Here is a 22,952-nt window from a genome sequence, read left to right on the forward strand (position 1 = left end):
TTTAAAGTACAAAATTTAACATAAAGATGAAAACCAAATGGTCTAATGATTATTCGATACCTAATTGACTTTAGCATCTACACAGTGCATATTTAGCTCAAGTACAAAAAACTCTACTGCATTAAAATTAGAGAAGAACAAAAATGTTTGCACTCCTTATGGGTTAAGGTAATTGATCTCGCTAAGTCCGTCATGTAGGTCATCTGGTATGTCCAAGTCTTCTTCCACGTCTCATGTGAGCCGTTATTGATACTTATTCGTTGTTGATATCAAACATTAATAAAATCATTAATTAGAGAATTCAATTTTTAGAGTCACGGTACAAAAAGAAGCGACATGAAATGGAGATCGAAGGAGGAGGGAGGAGAGAAGAGGGAGGAGGGAGTAGCTATATGAACTGGTTTTGCAGAATGAAATGAACTTTTAATATAGTGCTAAACTAAGAAGTGACGATTTAAAAAGAGAGAGGACCATAATTTTTTTTGTCTGAGATAAGAGAGACCGCAAGATTGATTAGATAATTGGTTTATTGTAGCTTTAGTTTTACTTCTTTTTTAAAATAAGAAAAGTAAAAATTAACCAAAACGATGATGTTGATCATTGACTTCGGGTTATTTGGGTCAGTTCGGTTTCGTTCGTTTTATGAGGGACTAAATCCAAAACCCAACTCAAACATATCGGTTCGGTTCATTTTTTATTTATTTTCGGTTCCATTTTTTTTCAGTTTTCGGTTTTTCAAATTCGGTTTGAGTTGGGGTACGGTTTTTTTTTCCGGTTTTCGGGTCTACGTGTCCACCCCTATGTGGAACACATAGCAAGCTTTTATCTCCAATACAATCTACCATTAATTTCACGAACCCTTAGAAGATCATTTTAGGCATTCTCCAACTCATGAGCTATTGTGCCACACGTGGTACACTAACACACGTGGGTCCTGCCTTCAAAATTATTTTGTTTCTGTTTCATGAGAATTACTATTCTACCCTTGTGTATGTCTTAGCCTTATTAGGGTGCTTGTTAGAGATAGATTCGCTCTCTGTAATAGATTAGGACTTTGAATCCTGCGGGATTCAGGTGATGTAATGCCTATATATATAGGCCCCCATATCATTCAATAATACACAATTATTTCATCATGCATCATGTTATCAGCACGTAGTTCTAACCCTGTGTTCCTAGGTCTAGAACCCTAACCCTGAAATTATTTTTCTCCGGAGCCTCTTTTCCTTGAATCATAAAAATATTTAGGAATGCCGACAACAAGTTGTCGGTAGATAGGAGAGAAATTCGTCTTCTACTAAAGGCACCATTACCCAAAATATTGATCTGGGCACCATGCCATCTTCTCCGATCAACCAATGTCGACGCTATTGTGTCAACAATCGAATCTCCAATGGACTTGCTCGATTGTCTCAAACCTACTCTACCTCCACCGCGCACGCACGAAAGCCCAACGCGCAAGTGTGGTTGAACTTGCCTCCCCAGATGTGTTTTGACAAAAAGTTCAGCGTTCTTCATTCCAGATCGGCGACAAACCTATCGTCATGGCTTGCTCGGCCTAGCGGAAAACTATCATGCATGCTGCTCTGATTAAAGCTCCACATGCGGCATGCCCGACCTCGAGCTTCGCATATCGGAGCCTCGACGCAGCCGAGCGCCTTGAAAGCCGACGTTTTCCTTCAAAGCCGACGTCAGCTTTTGCTACCTAGGCCGCCCCCGAAGCCCAGAGCTACAACGTCCTTCCAGCTTAGCATCCCGTTCGGCGCCTCGGTCCGCCGACCACGTGCTGCAAACCAGCCTACGGCGACCCCCACTGCAGTAAGCATAGTGTTCTCCTCGATCCGGATTTGGGTCTGAACCGGTTGCAATAATCAACCCGACCCGACTCGGTCAAAAAGGTTTTACCTCTCGGTAAATCAGTAAATAAGGGCATGGTAATTTTGCCCTAGGTAAAAAAATGTTTTTTTACCCATCACAGTAATTTTCATTTGAATTTTACTGATTTTCTAATGTGATGAATTTAAACTAACCATATGTTTTCATTTTGGTGAAATTTATTACATTACGATACAAAATGCAATGGTGAGCGTCACTTCGCCGTATATTCGTGGAAGAATAGAATCAAGCATAATCGTGGAAATCAAGCAAGAGCAACATATATACATTATTTATTTGGCAAACAACCAAGAAAAGTGATCACTCGTCGTGCTATGGTGATGACATTCATGCTGAGATGGACGATACTTTTATCATCTACATACGATTTTGATCGTATCCTCACCAGATTTTTATGTCATCCGACGAAGATCGAAAAGGAATTCATCAAGCAACTTCCTGCATGATGATTGATTTGCAAAGCAATTTAATTATATGTGGTCTATTTGGCAGACCAACAAGTATGTTTTTCTTAATGTTGTTGCTTTTGAACATATATATATAAATTATCGGGCGCTATTAACATTCTTCATGTCTATTTTCCGACCTTTCTTATAACGCCGATGAGACCAAAGAGGTATGTGATTCTCCAATTGGTCGATGTTTTTCGTATGACGGTCTTGGGGGAGTCACGTTATTATTTAAAGGGAAAAAATCGATTTTGTGTGGTCGCCTGAGTGCACCGCTATTTTGGGTGCGATTATGAGAATCGCTGATATGCATCGATTATTTTGTGACCATATACATCACAACTCTTCTAATTCCCGGATACATACTTGAATAGTTTCGATTATTAGAAACTTATACAACCATCGTTTCTTATGGATGCGTCGCCATCGCGACTATTATTTGAGTGTTTGAGTTTTCTTAAACTCATGTCTGTAAACGATAATCACAAGGTCTACGTACTCGTTTATTTAAGTTGAAATTCATTACTCTGATGCAACTATTTGCTGACAAAAGATCCCAAAAATAACGAATTCTATGGGACACACTAGAAGTGATTCAATAAACATCGGTAACGTTGTATTATCAGAGTTGACCTTGATGCATGCTCCGCATCTAAGAAACATATGTCATTTTATTTGGCATCTGTATCTATTTCTTGAGGGAACTTGGAGATGGAAACGTAACATTCTTCAATTCTCAAGTAAGTAAATTTTCTGAGCCTCAGGCTAAGGCTCCGCCGATCCGATATGCAAGATTTTGTTGCTACGAAATTTTGATTAGTCAATCTATTTTGACTATGTTTTCTGCTTACTATTTTTCAAGTATGACGTTGGCATTGCCATGTTTCTTGCTCGACTTTAGCTTAAGTCGTCTAATGGAATTGGAATCTTGTTTGTGTTCTATTAAATATAGGCATATTTAATAAAATTTCTCGTATTCCTTGTTTACAAGATGTCTCGTGAGAATTTTATTTGCCTTGACTTAGCATAAATGGTCAACTTTTGCAACTCACGTGGTTTTTAAATTGGCCGCTTTTGGGTTACATGGGACGTCGTTTTCCCTGGTTACTATTCCGGCGTTTTCGAAACGTTTTCCGGCGTTTTGGCCGCCGTCCAACAACTTGCCGTAATTTTTGGCGCCACCATCCGGTTCCTGCCGGCGTCCCCAGTCGGATAGCATCCCCGGCCTCCTTGCTGGCTAGCTCTAACTACCTCCGGTTCCGGTGAGTTTTCGGCTATTTTTCGTCGTTTCTCGTCATTTTTCCGGCATATTTCTAGCAGTTTTTATTGCCACGTTTTTCCAGTCCAAATTTCACCCGGTTTTGAGTTATTTTGACATGATTTTCCGGTTAATTTTCCGGTTTTTTCCAAGTCGTTTCATAGCTCAAACGATTTTATTATTATTGGTGACCACCCACACCAATTGGATGATTTTCCACCCTAATTGTTTGGTATTCAATTGCTCCAATACTATGTTTTTCCAACTCTTAAGTTGAAGAATGTAGTTCTATTGTCATGTGATATATTCGAAGGGATTGCCATTTGTTTCAATCCCTCCTCTTAAAATATTCTACGACATATTGTCTAGAGAAGTTCACCGCGTTGTTAACTCTCTTAATTTTATTTTGAGAATATCCCGCAGTGAAATTGAGTGTCTTGCTAATTGCGTAACCACCCACACTGTCCTACGGCGCAGGTAGTTGTTTTACGGATCTCGTGTGGAGACGGTGTTCTATATCTTCGTGCCTTGCTATGTTTTAAAAGGCCATACATGCGAATGATGAATTTTCATCTTGATATTTGTGTTAATAATGGAAAGTAATAAATATATCTGATTTCATTAACAGTAGCTTTTTCAAGCTTAGATAATAGCTTTGTTAGCCTGTGGACATAGCTTTGCTTGCCTGCAGTAATAGTTTTATGTAACTCAAGCTTCTTTGAATCATGGGTTCGGTTTTGCTGTCTCCTCGGCTTTGACATGATCATTTTTGGTCATTTTGAACGAGATATGATGATTCAAGTTCTTTAAAATTCACATGATCATTTATTTTCATGTTCATGAAGTGATTGGAGGACCACCTCACCCGTGCTCCACACGGTGAGGCCGTGCCTATCTGTGCCATGCACGGTGAGGCTGAGCCTGCCCCTCTCGGCAGCTCCATGCCATTCAGGCCGTCAGTGGCGGCATCCCTCCTTCACAAGAGCTTGTGATGCCTCCTGTGTTTTCTAATGCCTCCATGGCAATCTCTGATGCCCATCGCTCATTTTGCAAACCTTGTTCTCTTGCTAGATTTAAAGGAAATCCTTCTTTGCTAAGGCTCCAACCGAGAACATTCCATTCTTACAAAGTATTTAAGATGACATTTGTGGACCCTATCCAACCGAATGCGGACATTTTTAGGTATGTTTATGGTATAGGTTAAGACCATCGACGCGTTGGTCACATGTCGCTTTGCTATCCACAAGAAACGCTGTATTTGCTAAAGTTTTAGCTATGATCATCATACTAAGGGCTCACCACCTTCCCATCCTCTCGAATCTATTTGATTGGATACCGTTGGAGAGTTCACCTCCACGACTTTGATGATTTTTTTTACATGTTTACTGGGGTCGTCATTGAACATATTATTCCTCATGTTCATTCACAGCACGATCTAGCAGAGTTCGGACTTGGTTATGGGTACTAACCTGCCAATTTTTGCATGGTGATATGTAATGATGTTGCATGCAACGACACTTATTTGTTTCAGACCCACAACTTGCCAATCGTTTAGTGCGTACCAGATGGTCACTGAATACGGTCCCAACATTATTTTCACTAACGCCTATTTGGTTAAGTTGTTTATCTGCCTCTATTATAGTAATCTCAATGGGTGTACTTGAAACAATTAAGTATTTTGGTTGGTTATGATTTATGACTCACCAACACTTGTCCGCTATTTCCAATCTACAACCGTGAATCTCTATCCTGCGATTTTAGCAGACGGTCACTTTGTTGAGACATACTTCCCGTCGTTAGGGGGAGATATGGAATGCTCTCATTCCGGTTTTAATGCCAGGAATTGACGTGGTGTGGCACTATGTTTCATTAAGATCCAGCACTACTCAAAGTGAGAAAAAGTGCAACGCATTATCAACCCCCAGAAAGTCAAAGATTCGATGCTCAATGACTTTACTGATATTGCGAAAGTGACGATATCGCACATAAATGTTGTGATTTACCGGTAAGGTTGAAACTCTCATAATGTGGGAGAATTTCATATGACCTTGTCCTAGCAACGTTGGCACCATCCCTGACAGTGGGAAGGAAGCCGACGATAGCACCATTGTATGTTGTGGTGTTGTCGGCGCCCGTGGTATTGCACCACAAAACAAGGGCGGCAAACGTAAAGTTGGACTAGTAAGGGTCATAGCTACGGTCTTGGCTCCTGCCTAGATGAGGGGGAGACCATTATTCTCTGGAATCAAAACCAGATAGAAGCGATGTGCGTAGGCACAAGTATTTCGCCCATCATCAAGGGATATTCTTTAAACATGTGTATCAACTAAGTTTCTGTGGGACGCTACAGACCTCTTTTTGTTGATGTTAGAGAAGAATAGAAATCTCACAAATTAATTGTATACATCGCGCACGTGTGTTTAATGGATAGATCTCCCATGATTGATGATGTATTCGCTTATGCTCTTATTCCGTTGTAAATTATCAACGATGAGCAACTTGACCGAAGTGGAAAGAATCAATACATGCTGAACTAGACTTGTTATGTTGGTCGTTGTTCATAAGTGTAATGAGAAAGATGAAGTTATGCAATATTTGCAGAACTTATGGCGCAAAGATTGTCTCATTATCCTAGTATTAACTACGATGAGTTATATTCTCTCGTTATGGACATAATTGTTTTCCGCTACTTGATCAGTAGCAGTGTCCATGAAAACTGATTTGCAGCATATGATAGTGGTCATTGCATATTTGTAAAGGGATCTGTACGCAGATATAAGAGTGCCCGAGGGACTTTAAATGCCTCCAGAGCATGGAGAGCTTATGTAATCAGATTGCGACGTTCGAGAGAACGTAGTACAATCGGTTGCAAGAACTCATACCCATATGTGTTCATATGAAAGCTAATTCTTGATTCTTTATTCCGTCTAAGTATAGATGATGAAGAGATTCAATGAGCTATACATTCATACATGTTAGTGTTATTGGGACACTATTGCTTTGATCATGATGTGCTCAACTATGCACCTATGCATTGTTATTGGACTTGCATTGCTCCTTTGACATGGGTTTAGTTCTACACTTAATGAACAAACATAAATCCTATCCACACCAACGTTGCAAGCAGCTCCAACAATATCAACGTAAGCCTTAGTGTAGTAGTTGACACTGGTACTGTAAGAGATACGTACGGTTCCGTCTCGGACCAAAATCAGTCCTTCATTGGTCCATTCTCTCATTCCTTTGCGAAAGACACATTGAATGTGACAAATCAAAATCTGTCCAGTTTCGTAGGTCAACTTTAATGAGACCTACAAAACCTCGCTCAATCAAATATGGTGAAATTGGCACCGTTGGAAAGGTCTACTTTCTAGGGATACCAACCATTTGTTCATAGCTATCATATTTAGTGCGTTATGGCCGTTTTAGCAAAGTAGGACAGTTCTGTCCGGAAATTTGCAAGTCAGTCAACTTCGACAGAGCACTGTGAACTGCTCTGATCAAATTAGGTTATGAACTTTATGTCATTGGAAAGCCACGAGTGTCTACTTTCTAGAACATTTTACGGTTCACTGATACCTATATTGCGAAGAAGTTATGGCCGTTTAAGTGAGTGAAGGTCATTCTACCCGAGAATTTGATTTTCATTTAGTTGTTATGCAATCTTGTTTTCTAAGGTATAAGTTTGGCTAAGTATAGCATGTATGATCTAAGGATGTGTGGCTAGATTAATGATTAATCATTGGCCCAAGACTACGTTTGAGAAGCATGTAATGAACGTTGTATACGTTTTTCTTTGTACTCCATGATTATGGCACTAATCATGAGAAGTTGTTTCGTAGACTTCAGAGGGAGTCTACCTCATATGATGTTGTCACATGTAGGTGGTGCGTTGTACTCTTTTTCCCTAACAACTCAAACAAAAGTTTGCAATGAGAATCAGATTCTCGGGTAGAATGACCTTTACTCACTTAAATGGTCATAACTTCTTCATTACAATAGGAATCAGTGAACCATAAAATATTTTGGTAAGTAGACACATGTGGCTTTCCAATGACATAAAGTTCACAACCTAATTCGATCGAAGCAGTTGACAATGCTCTGTCGAAGTTGACAAACTTGTAAATTTCCAGACATAACTGTCTTACTTTGCTAAAGTAGCCATAACTCACTCAATTTGATAGCTATAAACAAATGGTTGGTTTCTCTGGAAAGTAGACACATAGACCTTTCCAAAGGTACCAATTTCACCATATTTCATTGAGCGAAATGTCTTGTAGGTCTCGTTGAAGTTGACCTACGAAACTGGACATATTCTGATTTGTCACATTCAATGTGTCTTTCACAAAGAAATTGTGGAATGGACCAATGAAGGACTTATTTTGGTCCGAGACGGAATCATACGTATCCTTTATGCTACCAGTGTCAACATCAACACTAACGCGTATGCTAGTGTGCATGAGCTGCTGACGGGGTTGGTGTGGGAGAAATGTATTAATTCGCTAAATGTAGAACTAAACACATGTCAATGGAACAATGCAAGTCCAATGACGATGCATAGGCGCATAGTTAATCACATCATATGAACATATGGGTATGAGTTCTTGTAACCGATTGTACTACGTTCTCTCGAATGTCGCAATCTGATTACATAAGCTCTCCGTGGTCTGGAGGCATTTAAAAACTCCCTCGGGCACTTCTCATATATGCGTCAAGATTCCTTTACAGATATGCAATGACCACTATCATATGCTGCAAATCAGTTTTCATGGACACGACTACTGATTAAGTAGCAGAAAGAAATTATATTCATAACGAGAAAATATAACTCATCATAGTCAATACTAGGATCATGAGACAATATTTGCGCCATAAGTCCTGAAAATACCGCATGACTTCATCTTTCTCATTACACTTACGAACAATGACCAACATAACAAGTCTAGTTCAGCCTGTATTGATTCTTTTCACTTCGGTCAAGTTGCTCATCGTTGATATTTTACAACGGGATAAGAGCATAAGCGAATACATCTACAGTCATGGGAGATCATTCCATTAAACACATGCGCGTGGTTATACGATTAATTGAGAGATTTATTTTCTTCTCTAACATAAAAAAAAGGAGTCTGTAGCGTCCCACAGAAACTTGGTTGATACACATGTTTAGAGAATATCTCTTTATGATGGCCGAAATACTTGTGCCTACGTACCTCGTTTTTTTTTTTTGGTTTTTGATTTCAGAGAATAATGGTCTCCCCCTCATCTAGGTGAGAGCCAAGACTGAAGCTATGACCCTTACTAGTCCATCTTTGCGTTTGCCGACCTTGTTTTGTGGTGCAATACCACGGGCGCCGACAACACCACACCGTACAATGGTGCCATCGCCAGCTTCCTTCCCACTGTCAAGGATATGCCAACGTTGCTAGGACAAGGTCATATGAAATTCTTCCATATTTCAAATTCCGTTGGAATCACCTCAATATCTATTTTCTAGAGAAAGGTATGGCGACAACAAGGCACAAAGGTCAGCTCTGCCGAATTGAGAAAATCTAGGAAACCTAAACCAATTTGGTTTCAACTTTGTGGACTTTGTCACCGGCCTCCCTTTGGTTTTTTTTCCTCTATATATAGCACCTCATTTCCATATAAAAACATCATCAACCTTGCACACAAGTATAGCCAAAGTTCTGCCTAAACACTTTCATTCACCACCCTTCACCATATTTTCTGTCCAAAACTTGGGAGCCTAGGATACCATACTCTTGAAGATTTCGTGCTACCTTTGTAAGGAACCTTGGGAGGAGAATTAAAAAGTGTCACTCTATGATTCTCATATTTAGTTTTCAGGTTTTTATGTTCTTGTTCTTGGATTATTTCTGTTTAGGTTTTGTTAAAGTTGTTTTTAATCTTGTCTATGCAATATTAGTAACTTTCGAATGACATGATGAATTAAGGTTTTTGATTTTTATTCAATGATTTTAGGTTCTATGCCATGAGTTTCTGTTTATTTATGTTCTTGATTAATTTTCGGTGTGTTCTTATATTGCACGTGTGATTAAGACAAGTAGTTGATGTTACATATGTTAATCATTCAAAGTTTAAAACGATTTTGATATAAGTAGTTGATTAGTTGTTTGTTCTTTGTTCTTCCACCGATTATGATATTTTGTTCGACATTGGATATGTGCTTAAACATGTTGATTTCTCCATGTGATACGTAATTGCATGATGAATTGGTATGTTAGATTTCGTAGCAAGACAAGTAGTTGAGCCGAATGTATCCATGTATTTGGAATCAAGTAGGGACTTGATGCATAATCGAACTTAAGATAAACTATGATACTTACGACATGAACATGATTGAGAGTAAATTTCGATGGCTTTGTTCTTACATGATTTGTTTGGTGATTGCTTATGTGTTGAATGGTTAATCACATGTAAATATTAGTTTAGGTTTATTTTCTATTTTTATCTTTGAATCCGAAACTCCTATCAAAATCTTTATATCTTTGTGAATTCGTTGTTAATTTTTTGTGATTCTTTGCCCTGGTGGATACCCGGTTTGTGAACGATACCCTATTCCTTTATACTACTAACGATGCTTACAGGGTTAATATTGATCTCGAGTAATCGAACCGATCAAATGGAACCGTTGTCGGGGATCCATAAAGATGAATCCCACTCTTTTAATTTTGAATTCACTGTTCATATTTTACATTTGTATATTCTTTTCTTACTTTGTTCTAACATATAGTAATTTTATCTTAGGTTGTTATTTTATTATAATTGAATGAATGATTGTTGTAGGATGTAAATCAAACGGAATAGGTAAAGTTCCTTTTGTTAATATTAGCCTTAACCCCTCATGTTTTCTTCCAAAGTTTTTGCATGAGGTTGAGGGTGGCTTTTATTAACACTTGGAGATTTGTCTAACACACAGGTTTGTTTCCAGATGAGTAAGGGGCACGCTCTTTCATTACCCTAGTGCATGGGACCAAAATTGGATCCCAGAGAACTATTGACTGACATCATCTTGGTGATAGAGTCGATAGGGGGTTTGCCCTCCGTAGTTCAACAAATGAGTCACACCATGTTCACTATCTCTGAATTAGCTATCCGACTTTCTGATAAACAACGATTCAGACTTGTGTCTAGGCATCCATACTTAGGTCACACGTCCACTTTGGTTTACAACTTAGAATCAATCGATTATTTAATTATTTGAATGACAACTTAAGAATGTTGAACCATGAAATCGATTGAAAAGTAACTTGTGAAAAAGTTTTTTTTTTCAAGTCCAAATTCACATCAAACATAGCTATGCCGTAACTTCTTCATATATATTTTTTCTTTCAAGCCGTGTTTATGTATTTTTCTCTTTTTCTTCTCACGACATCTTTCTATTTTTTTTTTACTCTTTTCAGGCTCGGTCTCACCGTGCATGGCACAGATAGGCACGGCAGTGTGGAGCACGGGTAGGTGATCCTCCAATCGCTTCGTGAACATGGAAAATAGATGATCATGTGAATTTCAAAGAACTCGAATCATCATATCTCGTTCAAAATGACCAAAAAATGATCATGTCAAAACCGAGAAGACAACAAAACCGAACTCATGATTCAAAGAATCTTGAGTTACATCTTCAACTTAAAATTTAGAAATATGGTATTGGAGTAATTGAATACCAAACAATTGGGGTAGTAAAAACGATCCAATTGGTGCGGGTGGTCAACAATAATAATAAAATCGTTTAAGCTATGAAATGACTTAAAGAATAGCGGAAAATTAACCTGAAAACCATGTCAAAATAACTCATAACCAGGTGATATTTAGACTGGGAAAATGTGGCAGTAAAAACTACTGGAAATAGGCTGAAGAAAATGACGAGAAATGATGAAAAATCGCCGAAAACACGCCGGAAATCGGGGGTTGGAGTTGGCCGGCAAGGAGGCCGGGGCTGCAAGTTTGACAGGGGATGCCGGCTGGAACCGGATGGTGGCGTCGGAAATGCCGGCAAGTGGCCGGAAGGCGGCCAAAATGCCAGAAAACATTACGGAAACGCCGAAACAGTAACCAGGAGAAACGACGTCAATTTTGACGTTCTGATGTCCGTTTTCCAAATTTTAAGGTCAAAATTCACAATTTAGTATTATTGGGGTCCCATGTAACCCAAAATCGGCCAATTTAAAAACCACGTGAGTTGTAAACGTTTACCATTCATGCTAAGTCAATGTAAATAAAATTCTTATGAGTTCATCTAAGGAATACGAGAAATTTTATTGAATATGCCAATATTTAATACAACACAACCAAACTTCCAATTCGAATAGACAACTTAAGCGAAAGTCGAGCAAGAAACATGGCAATGCCAACGTCATACTTGAAAAATAGTAAGCAGAAAACATAGTCAAAATAGATTCACTAATCAAAAGTCCGTAGCAACAAAATCTTGCATATCGGATCAGACGAAGCCTTAGCCTGAGGCTAAAAAAAATTGCTTACTTGAGAATGGAAGAATGTTACGTTTCCATCTCCAAAGTTCCCCAATAAATAGACACAAGTGCCAAAAAATGGCATGTGTTTCTTGGATGCGGAGCAGGCATCAAGGTCAACTCTGGTAATACAACGTCATAGACGTTTATTGAATCACTTTAAGTTTGTCCCATAGAATTCGTTATTTTTTAGATCTTTTGTCAGCAAATAGTGCTGCTTCAGAGTAATGAATTTCAACTCAAATAAATCAATACGTAGACCTTGAGGTTATCATTTATAGACAGGAGTTTAAGAAAACTCAAACATTCAAATAACAATCACGATGACGGGGCATCCATAAAAAAACAAGTGTTGTATAGGTTTCGAATAATCGAAACTATTCAAGTATGTAACCGAAATTGGAAGGGTTATGATGTATATGGTCACAAAATAATCGATGCATATCGGCGATTCTCATGATCACACCAAAAACAGCAGTGCACTCAGGCGACCACACGAAATTGATTTTATCCCTTTAAATAATAATGTGACTTCTCCATGACCGTCACACGAAAAACGTCGTCCAAGAGGGGAATCATATCGCTCTTTGGTCTCATCGGCGTTATAAGAAATCTGGAAAAGAAACATGAAGAAGGCTAATAGCGCCCGATAATTTATATATATATTCAAGTAGCAACTTTAGGAACAACATACTTGTTCACTTGTTGATCTGCCAAATAGACCGCATATTAAATTGCTCAGCAAATCGATCTTCGTGCAGAAAAGTTGCTTGATGAATTCATTTTCAATCTTCGTCCGATGACATAAAAATCTTGTTGAGGAAACGATCAAAATCGTATGTAGATGACAAAGGTATCGTCCATCTTGGCATGAATGTCATCACCATAGTACGACGAGTGATCACTTTTCCTATGTAAGCACGTGAAACATAGTTAGAAAATGAAAACGTGCAAATAAATGATTAAACAAACAAATAGGAAAAAGAAAAGGGTTGAAAAGCCAAATAGGCTTATTGGGCTCGGTGGTGTCTGAGGCCCAAAGGGCTGCTGGGTCGGGTCCACAGACCCTCGATACGGGTCGGATCGAGCATAGCCGGGTCGAGCACTGTGGGCCAGCCGGAGAGCGCTGGGTTGTCTTCGGAGCAGATCAGAATAGGCCGGTTTGGGGTTGGGAACATCGGCAATGGTTGCTTGACAGCATCGACGCGTCAAGGACGACGTTGGGACTGGGCAGCAACGGCACGGGGTTGAGGGGGGGGCAATCATCCAGAGCTCTCAATTTGTAACTCCGGGTCATGGATTGACGGCAGAAGGCTGAGCACTGGATGGCGCCGACGACAGAAGAGATCGCACGGCACTGCCGGGTTTTCATCAATGGAGAAGCTCGCCAGGAAGTTGGTCGGAGAAGGAGACCGAAACCGGAGGAGATGACACTAGGGTGCCCAGAACAGGATCCTGGGTGCCCACAGTAATTCCGATTTCTGATATTTCTCTATTCTCTTCCGTCAACAATTTTGTTGGTGTCTTCTCTACATCCTGGCGATGCTAAAAAAAAGATTGCCGGAAAAAAAATTGCAGGGCTTAGGTTAATTTTTTTTTCTGGTAGCCTCGTCGCTCAGATACTTTAGAACAAAACGTGTTTGAGGAACGAAACGAGAATAATAACGACGTAATAAAACATAACGTAATACTTTATTGATGATAATGGGCCTATATATAGGCATTACATAACCACAATCATGTAGGATTCGGAGTCCTAATCTATTACAGAGATGCAAATCTATCTCTAACAGGAAACCTAATAAGGTTAAGATACACACAAGGGTATAATAGTAATTCTCCTGGAAAAAGATGGAAGAAATTTTTTTTTTCAATAATCATGGAGGTTTAAACTGTGCATACTGCCTTGGGCAAGAAATTGACCACACTAGCCTCTAGTTGTCGCCAATATCCTATACATATCACACGCCACTCGGAGGGTAAATTCAGAAATGTAGTTCAATTGCCTGTATATAACAAACCACCAGACATGGCCGTTCCTCACCTCGCCATCCTCTAAATAGTCTCCTTGGATTATAAACAGAAAAGAGATAACCCACAAAGGATCTTCCTTGCGTGTATTTCTCTCTTCGATCTCCTTGTATTTCTCTCTGCGCCAATTGCAATCACCGGGTAATCTTTCTTTTTCTTCCATTAATTGTATTGATTCATATATATAATAGTTAGTTATTTCGAAACTCGATCATTCTGAAATTATGGCAAATGCTCATGGTCCATACTTACTGCAAGTACTCTGCTAATTGGAAATTTACGTTCAAGATCCAATTTACGTTCCACATGGAAATTCGGCACTCTGTTACACCAGACATCGATGCTTTAGAAACTTGGATACTCCCCAAGTCAACAACAACAGATGTCATCACAGTCCTTCGTTCGAAGTTATACGGCCACGATTATTGTGCTACTATTATGGAATCTCCTTCTAGCTGTTTGCTCATTGACTTTATCTACACCCATTTTCCTCGTCACTACGGAATCAGTCTACCCTTGATTGTGGCAAAATTTATTAATCTTGTTCTGCACTCCATTCCCTTGGTTCCTGACGATTTCATTCATGTGCAACTATAGGAAGGGACCGATATAAGGCATCATCTTGGTGATCAGCGGGCTAAAGCCGACATCCGTCATCGTTTTGAAGCTACCAATTATGGGACGTGTGCTATTTTTTGGATGATTTCGAGGTTGGATGTAAAACTAGTAGATTGCCTTGCTTACATGTTGTTCATGGTGCCTACATTGTTGACTAGCTGGAGAGGGATCTTCATTGCCCCCTTCGCGGTATGTATATCCCCTATACTAGCACCACGGTTTGATGCATAATACACAGGTAGCTAGCGACAAGGAATCTGGATGCTCACTTTGGCTCTCTCTTTTGTAGCTTTGTGATTTAAGATGTAAACTGTCACGACCCCAAAATTTGAACAATAAAAATTCAATTTTCGAGGTGATAAACTCCAAATTTGTCTGAAATAGTGTTATGAGTTAATACTAATAACGGAGTTTGTAAAATTGAGTTCAAATGTTCAACTCGTACAACTCAACTACAGTACCAAATGTTTACAACATGAAACAATAGGAAATGAAACACTAGCCCACTATTCACTAAGTCTAGAAGATAAGCAACAGGAGAAGAGATCCTCACCCACTAGCTATCACCACCTATCGAAATCTCAACTTTGTTGACCCTCACCTGCAAGATCAACCACTGCACCATAGAATGGTGCACCGAGTTGAACGACAATCCTGGTAAGCTTATGAAGCTTCTATGAGTAAAACAAATTAAACACGCTAATTCACTGATACAAAACCTTAAGGATAAACTCAACAGCACCACACTGATTCTACAACATTAGACATCTTTTAGGCAAGTAAAAGTTGGGTTTGTATGATTCAGGCGATTTGAGATGCACTGCATCTCTTAAGAAATTCCAATCCGGTGAACAATCAATCAAGAATCAAGGAACACGACGGCTGCACACATAATTTTTTCAAAATTGCTTTCACTTTCAAAATTGTGCAGCAATTTGGGGAAAAACAAAATCAGGTTTCTTCAAGTTTTTTGTTTCAATTCTAGCATGATATACTATATTTATATGGATATATATATATATATATATATATATATGCATAAGAACCCTAGAGCATTGCTAGTGTGCAAACTTTCCATTTTTAAAAGCATGTGTTCTATGGATTGGATTGAGACATGTTTGATCATATCTGTGATGCTTATAATGTTTTCAAATATACATAATCTCCTTAAAAGCATGAACACTGTAAAATTTGCAGGTGCAGGGAGCTTTAAAACACATTTTTCTTATAAAGATTTTCTGGTTAGAAATATAAAGACTAAACCTCATATAAAGCTTGTTGTGTTCTGTTGATATCAACGAATATGTGGCCAAAGCTCTTTTCATTGATATTAAGAGACTGCATATAGTTAAACAAGATTGAAAATTGTGTTTTGAATTTAAAGTTTTATACCATTGTATCTTCCAAAGAAGTGACTGTGTATGATTTTTAGAATTCAAAATAGCAATATGCAGGTTAAATGAAATAATATTTGATACATGTAAATTTTTCTTATGTCCACTGATGTTGATCAGTTTCTTTGTATAACATGATCTTCTTTAAAATGGCATATTGATATGGAACTAAAGAATATTTGGCTTCTACTCAAAAGTTATGCTTTTGTTTATTGTTTACAATTTTGGACTGAAAAAGTGGGAGTATATTGTATGATGTGTTTTCTATGTTGGTTTTATTGGCACTATAACAATTAGCATAAAACACTGAAAACTCTATAAGATTTAAAAAGTAAGAACTTATAAATTTTTCTTCTACTTCTTAGGGAGACATTATGTCAATTTCCACTACATCGTGATGCTGGATAATACCAACTTTAGGGTTTGGAAGGAACACATTGAGAACTATATGAGATGCTAAGATAACATAGACTATTGTTTCTACAACCCTATGCCTGAAGAGCCTGTCAAAGATGCTTCAATTGCTGAGAAGGAATATTATAACTACAGGTGGTGGAGATCTAACAGAATGGCTAAGAATACGATTAGAATGTCCATGTCTAGTACCATCAAGGGTAGTATTGATAGAAGCACTTTGTGCGACGTTCTTAATATGTTTTTACCTCCATTTGTATTTTGCTTAGCCCTTATTGTTGTAATATTGAGTCATAATAGGAGTCTTGGACGGATGAGGTGTGTTTTTATGCTTAAACGAGTTAAAAACGAAGAATTGGTCTAGAGTCCTAGTTTGAGTAGGAATCCTAGCTTAAACATAAAAATGATAAGGAATGAAATTACTTAGCCTTACACCTCACACTTAATTTACACATTGTCCTCAATGTGCCATGAACAATAGTGAAACAAATATAAGGTATAAACTATGTTTATTAACTACCATATGCTAGTCAACACAAACTAATCAACACAATTTCCTTGCAAGCACCTCACACTTAAAACATCATATAGTCCTTAATGTGGTATGAAGCTATTAAGATCCTATCAATGTTTTGGGGAGCATGCATCAGTAGGGCGACAACTAGCATTCAAAACAACTAACTAATAAAGCAAGAGAGAGAAGGTAGTCACCTCACACTTAAACTTTGGATAATCATTTCAATAAAAGTTAAATCTTTTGTATTTTATCCATTGGTAAATGATGAAATGACTATCCAAACTCTCAATGCCATAATTTATTAACATGGAAACACAAACACAACTAATCATGCTTAGAAAAATGAGAGTGAAGGATAAAGAAAACGCAAACTCTTTGAATAGCCCATATAGCTCCATAGTGCAAATTGTTGATAGTGAAAACCTACAAAGCCCCGTTGGACAATAAATACTTGAGTGCGGAATGATCTGTGTGGATAATGACTTTAGACCCCAAGAGATAGCTTCAGAACTTTTCTAAGGCAAATACCACTGTCAATAACTCTTTCTCGGTGATAGTATAGTTTACTTGGGCATCATTCAAGGTCTTGCTTGCATAGTATATGACATTCAAGAGTTTCTCCTTACGTTCTACCAACGCTACTCCCAAGGCGTAATCACTTGCATCACACATAATTTCAAATGAGAGAGTCCAATCCGGTGAGCAAATAATAGGAGCATTGGTAAGCAACTCATTTATCCTCTCAAATGCCTTCAAACATGCTTCATCAAATATAATAGAGCCTCCTTGGTCAATAGATTACAAAGAGGCTTCACTATCTTGGAGAAATCTTTTATAAACCTTCGGTAAAAACCAGCATGTCCAAGAAAGCTTTTTACACCTTTTACATTCACAGGAGGGGGCGACTTCTCAATGATTTCAACATTTGCTTTATCTACTTGAATCCCCTTAGATGATATTTTGTGGCCAAGAACAATCCCTTCTTGCACCATGAAGTGACATTCCTCCCAATTAAGCACGAGATTCGTCTCTTCACACCTCTTAAGGACAAGGGAGAGATGATCAAGACATTCTTCAAATGAGTTATCATACATAGAAAATTCATCCATGAACACTTCTACAAACTCAAGCAACTCGGCAAGAATGGCCATGACACCGTTGGAAGGTGGCGGGTGCATTACATAATCCGAAAGGCATTCTCCAATAAGCAAAAGTTCCAAATAGGCATGTGAAAGTTGTCTTCTCGTGATGTTTGGGGGCAATTGAGACTTGATTATATCCACTATAGCCAACAGGGAAACAATAGAATGCTTGTCCCGCAAGCCTTTCCAACATATGAGCAATGAAAGGGAGTGGAAAGTGATCATTCCTTGTTGCAGCATTCAACTTGCGGTAGTCGATACAAACCCTCCATATGTTTGCAATTCTTTGTGGAACCATCTCACCCTTGTCATTCTTCACCACTGTCATTCCTCCCTTCTTAGGCACCACTTGTATTGCAGACACCCATTTGGAATCGGAGATAGAATAGATGATTCCATTATCAAGGAGCTTAATAATCTCATTCTTAACCACCTCTAACATGTTGGGGTTCAATCTTCTTTGAGCTTCCCTTCTTGGTTTTGCTTCATCCTCCATGTAAATATGGTGCATCCAAAGAGTAGGACTCAACCCCTTGATGTCACTAATCTTCCATCCAAAAGCACCCTTATGCCTCCGAATAACATCAAGAAGTAAGGTCTCTTGCTCAATTGACAAGCTTGAAGAGATAATGAGGGGCGAGGTGCGGGAATCATCAATATAAACATACTTCAAATGTGTGGGAAGAGGCTTCAATTTAATAGGGGCCGAACTCAAAATTGAAGGATTAGCATTAACTGAGAGATAATTGATAGTGGCATGCACCTCACACGCCTCATATCTTGAATAGTAACCATCCTCTTTTGTGGGCAAAGGCAAAGAAAAATAAGTGTCAAGGTGATCCCCGGCTTCCAAAGTTTCATCCTCACAAAAAATTCATCCTAAAGTATGTTAGTGCCGACTCAAATGCATCATTTGATGAAGTTTCATAAAAAGTGTGCTCCACCAAGTCATCAATCTTGTCCTCCACTTTAATAGAGTAAACGTTTTGCAACCCCATGGGCTACTTTAATTCATCAAAGATCTTGAACCCAATTGTGGTGTCATACACGGTCATGGTGAGCAAACCTAATTTCACATCAATCTTTGTCCTCGTTGTGGCCATAAAAGTTCTACCAAAGATAATAGGGAGATCATCTTGGTAAACATCCTCCATGTTAATAATAACGCAATCGGCCGGTATGACCAACTCGTCAACTTGCACTAACACATCTTCCACAACTCTTCTTGGATACCTCACACTTCTATCGGCTAGTTGGAGAGAAATTTGTATATGTTTGATGTCGCTCAACCCAAGATCTTTGTAGATACCATAGGGCATCAAATTTATGCTAACCCCCAAATCCATGAGTGTCTTCTCTACCAATCTTGCAAGGAATAGTAAAAGAACCTGGATCTTTGAGCTTGCGCGGTAATCTCCTTTGAAGTACGGCACTAATTCTCTCATTCAAACACACCTTGTCATCATTCTTCAATGTACTGTGATACCGCTTGTGAGTGCACAAGTCCTTGAGAAATTTAGCATAAGTATGAATGGTCTTGATTGCATCAAGAAGAGGAATATTGACTTCCACCTTCTTGAACACATTAAAACACTCTATGGACTTCTTTTCTTTCTTACTCAAAGTCTTCTCTTGGTATACCGCTTGTGGAAAGGGAAGTGACGCTTCTTCTTGCATTTATTCCACACTAGACTTAGACCCACTTGCTCCCATATTGTCACTCTTGGTCTTGGACTTGCCTTGGCTCTTCAAATGCTCATCAATATACCCCAAGATCACTCCATCATGTCCCAAAGTATCTTCCATACTCTTGTTCTTCTTTTGAAACCCGGGAGGCACTCTTGACACTTTAGGATTCAACAAAGGTTCCGTTCATGCATCCACCTCCTCATCGTCATCATTAGGAGCAACTTTGTTGTCATATACCTTCCCCTTCTCAAAATTGTTATGGCCTTGGCTTGGTTGATTCGTGGATTCTTCTCGGTCATGGAAGGCAATTCTCCTTGCTTCCTTTCTCTCATCTCATTAGCCAATTGCCTCATTTGTGCTTCAAGCTTATGCAATCCTTGAGTAGTGGAGGCCACATCATTTCGAACACTTTGAATAGTGGCAAGCATATCTTCAAGGCTTGATTTAGGAGCATCTATTTGAGGAGGAGGCGACACTTGAGTATTAGGAGCTTGAAAATGAGGTCTTGCTTGATAAGGTGGCTTATGATAAGTATTGCCACCATAACTTCCATTAATCCCACCCTTGTTTCCTTGGAAGCCTTGGCTGCCACTAGCACCTCCATAGTTTCCACTCCCTTGATTGTTGCAATTCATGCCTTAGTTCCCACTCCATGAGAAATTAGGGTGGTTTCTCCATCCGAGATTGTAAGTGTTGGAGTAAGGGTCATTCTTCAGTCTTGAATATGACATTTGCTTACATTATTAAATGATCTCGGGAAAACAATCTCCATGAGGGCAAGATAGAGTCTCATGATTCACTCCTTCACAAATTAAACACATTTGTGGCCCTTGAACCTCATTAACTTTCTCATGGCCTCCTTGCTTGCCTTGCTTCAAAAGCATATCAAACTTCTTGTTAAGACTTTCTTCCAACCTCTTCAACTCTTGATGCACATACAAGCTTGATGCCTTCACTTGATACATGCCACTGGTTTTCGGTTGAGTTGCATCCCTCAGAGATAAATGTGAAGAAGGCTTGCAACCTTGCGGGTTATTATCCCACAATTGAGACTGCTCTGCAAGCTTCTCTAATACTCGATGGGCTTCATCCGCCACTAAGTCCATGAAATCACCATTACTTGCATTATCAACCTTCCTTCGAGTCTCCAATGTCAGGCCTTGATAAAATAGGCTCATAAGCATATCTTGAGATTGGCCATTGTCTCATGAAATAGCTCATTTTGCTCCTCCTTAAAGGTCATCAACTCGATTCTTCTTGCATTAGCCTTTTGAGAAGGGAAGTACTTCATAATAAACTTTTTTTTACATATCTTCCCATGAACCAATGCTATTGGAGGGGAGCTTGTTCAATCACATCTTAGCATTTTCCTTCAAGGAGTAAGAAAACAACCGGAGCTTGAGCACTTCTTCCGCATGTCATTGAGTTTGATATTTGTACGTGCATCCTCAAACTCACTTAAGTGGTGATAGAGATCATTATTCGGCAACCCATAGAATGTTGGCAAGGTTTGAAGAAAACTAGACTTGATCTCAAAAATGATGCACATGGAGGAAGCACTATGCATCTTGAGTGTGTAAAAAGTGTAGGCAAGGCACAATCTCAGATAGGCTGCTCTCTCAACTCATCACTTGGTTCACCATTCGCCATGACTATCTTGTATATTCTCAGACCAAGATTAGGATTCAATTTCCGTGCCTCTTTGTCAAGATTGAACAACCTCTGAAAGGTAGCTAGGTCATTAACTACTAATTCCGGACTTTCCAAATTCTCAATTGAATCACAGAATCTTCCCCAAACAAACTAGTAGATGAAGAAGCCTTGAACTTGTGCAATCCCAATGGGAGTCTCTTGATCGTTGGGCTCTATAATCTTTTATAAACCTTTTTCAAACTTAGGAGATAAGGACATGAACACCTAATAAACAAATTAAAGATCAAGTAAGTAAATAGCAATAAAACAAAATGCAAGATATATACAAGAATGAATTTAAAATTGCAACAATAATTACTTAGATTTTTTTCTGTTTTTTTTTTAGAATTTACCAAGGTACTTGTAAACAATTTCTAGAAAATTGGAAACCAATCAAAACTTGTAGTGAGAAAAGCAAAAAGGATAAGAATCTTCCAAGTTGGCGTAATTCCAACTCAAGTGTAATGATGGTGTAATTCCAATCCAAGTTTGACGTAGTTCCAAACAAGGTGCGTTTTGGCGTAGTTCCAAACAATGGACTAATTAGCTTAACATTTTTCTTTTCGGTAACTCTTTTCGAATTATGACCAGGTAAGCGTAGGCGCGACTTTGGTAGGCGAGGCCACTTAGTACATGGCACAAAGACCGGGATAAAATCTATATCCACTTACCTAGACATCATAATCTTACTAAGGTGCGCCTATTTGGAAGAGCGATAAACAAATACGTTACAAAAAATCTAAATCTGATTCACTTAATAAAATGGAAGATGAATTTCATCCTTGGGTGTTGTTTACCACTCAAATTTTCGATGAAGAGTGATTAAACTCGACGGTACAAGGATAAAGCCCCTAATCCAATTTACTTTGAAATTTACAAGTTTCAATCAACATCTAATTCTATAAAAAAATGAGTACCTTATATTTCAAATTTCAAATTTTAACCGACTAGACTGTGAGCTTGCCCAAGTAATAAGTAAATAATAATTAGGCAAGATTATTTTTCCATTTTAAACATGCATGCAATTTATCTTTTTCTGACCACAACTAACATTCCACTTATCCAAAGTACTTGTGTCAACTTCAAAAATAAAGTAAATATTTACACAAATTAAACACAAACAAAATAAACAAAAGGAAACTAAAACAAATATTGGTTCTCTAGGCCCACGGAAACGTAATAGGAATTAAGTTTTACCTCAATCCCCAGCAACGACGCCAAAAACTTGTTGGTCGCATCACTTACATATGATTATGTGTATTTGTGTGTGAAGCTACATACTTCCAAGTATATGAGGTCAAGTTTTAGTAAGGGAAAGTGTAGAGTATCGTACCCAATAGAATGGGGGAAACTCAACTCT

The 22,952-nt window shown here is 38.6% G+C and overlaps 1 pseudogene; it reads right to left on the reverse strand.

Moving 5' to 3' along the window:
* Nucleotides 1-17,821: 17,821 nt before the first annotated feature.
* Nucleotides 17,822-19,888, reverse strand: LOC126797013 (uncharacterized; annotated as a pseudogene).
* Between the last annotated feature and the right edge of the window lie 3,064 nt (nucleotides 19,889-22,952).

The sequence above is a fragment of the Argentina anserina genome, chromosome 6 (genome assembly GCF_933775445.1).
Source record: "Argentina anserina chromosome 6, drPotAnse1.1, whole genome shotgun sequence".
NCBI classification, from domain to species: domain Eukaryota; kingdom Viridiplantae; phylum Streptophyta; class Magnoliopsida; order Rosales; family Rosaceae; genus Argentina; species Argentina anserina.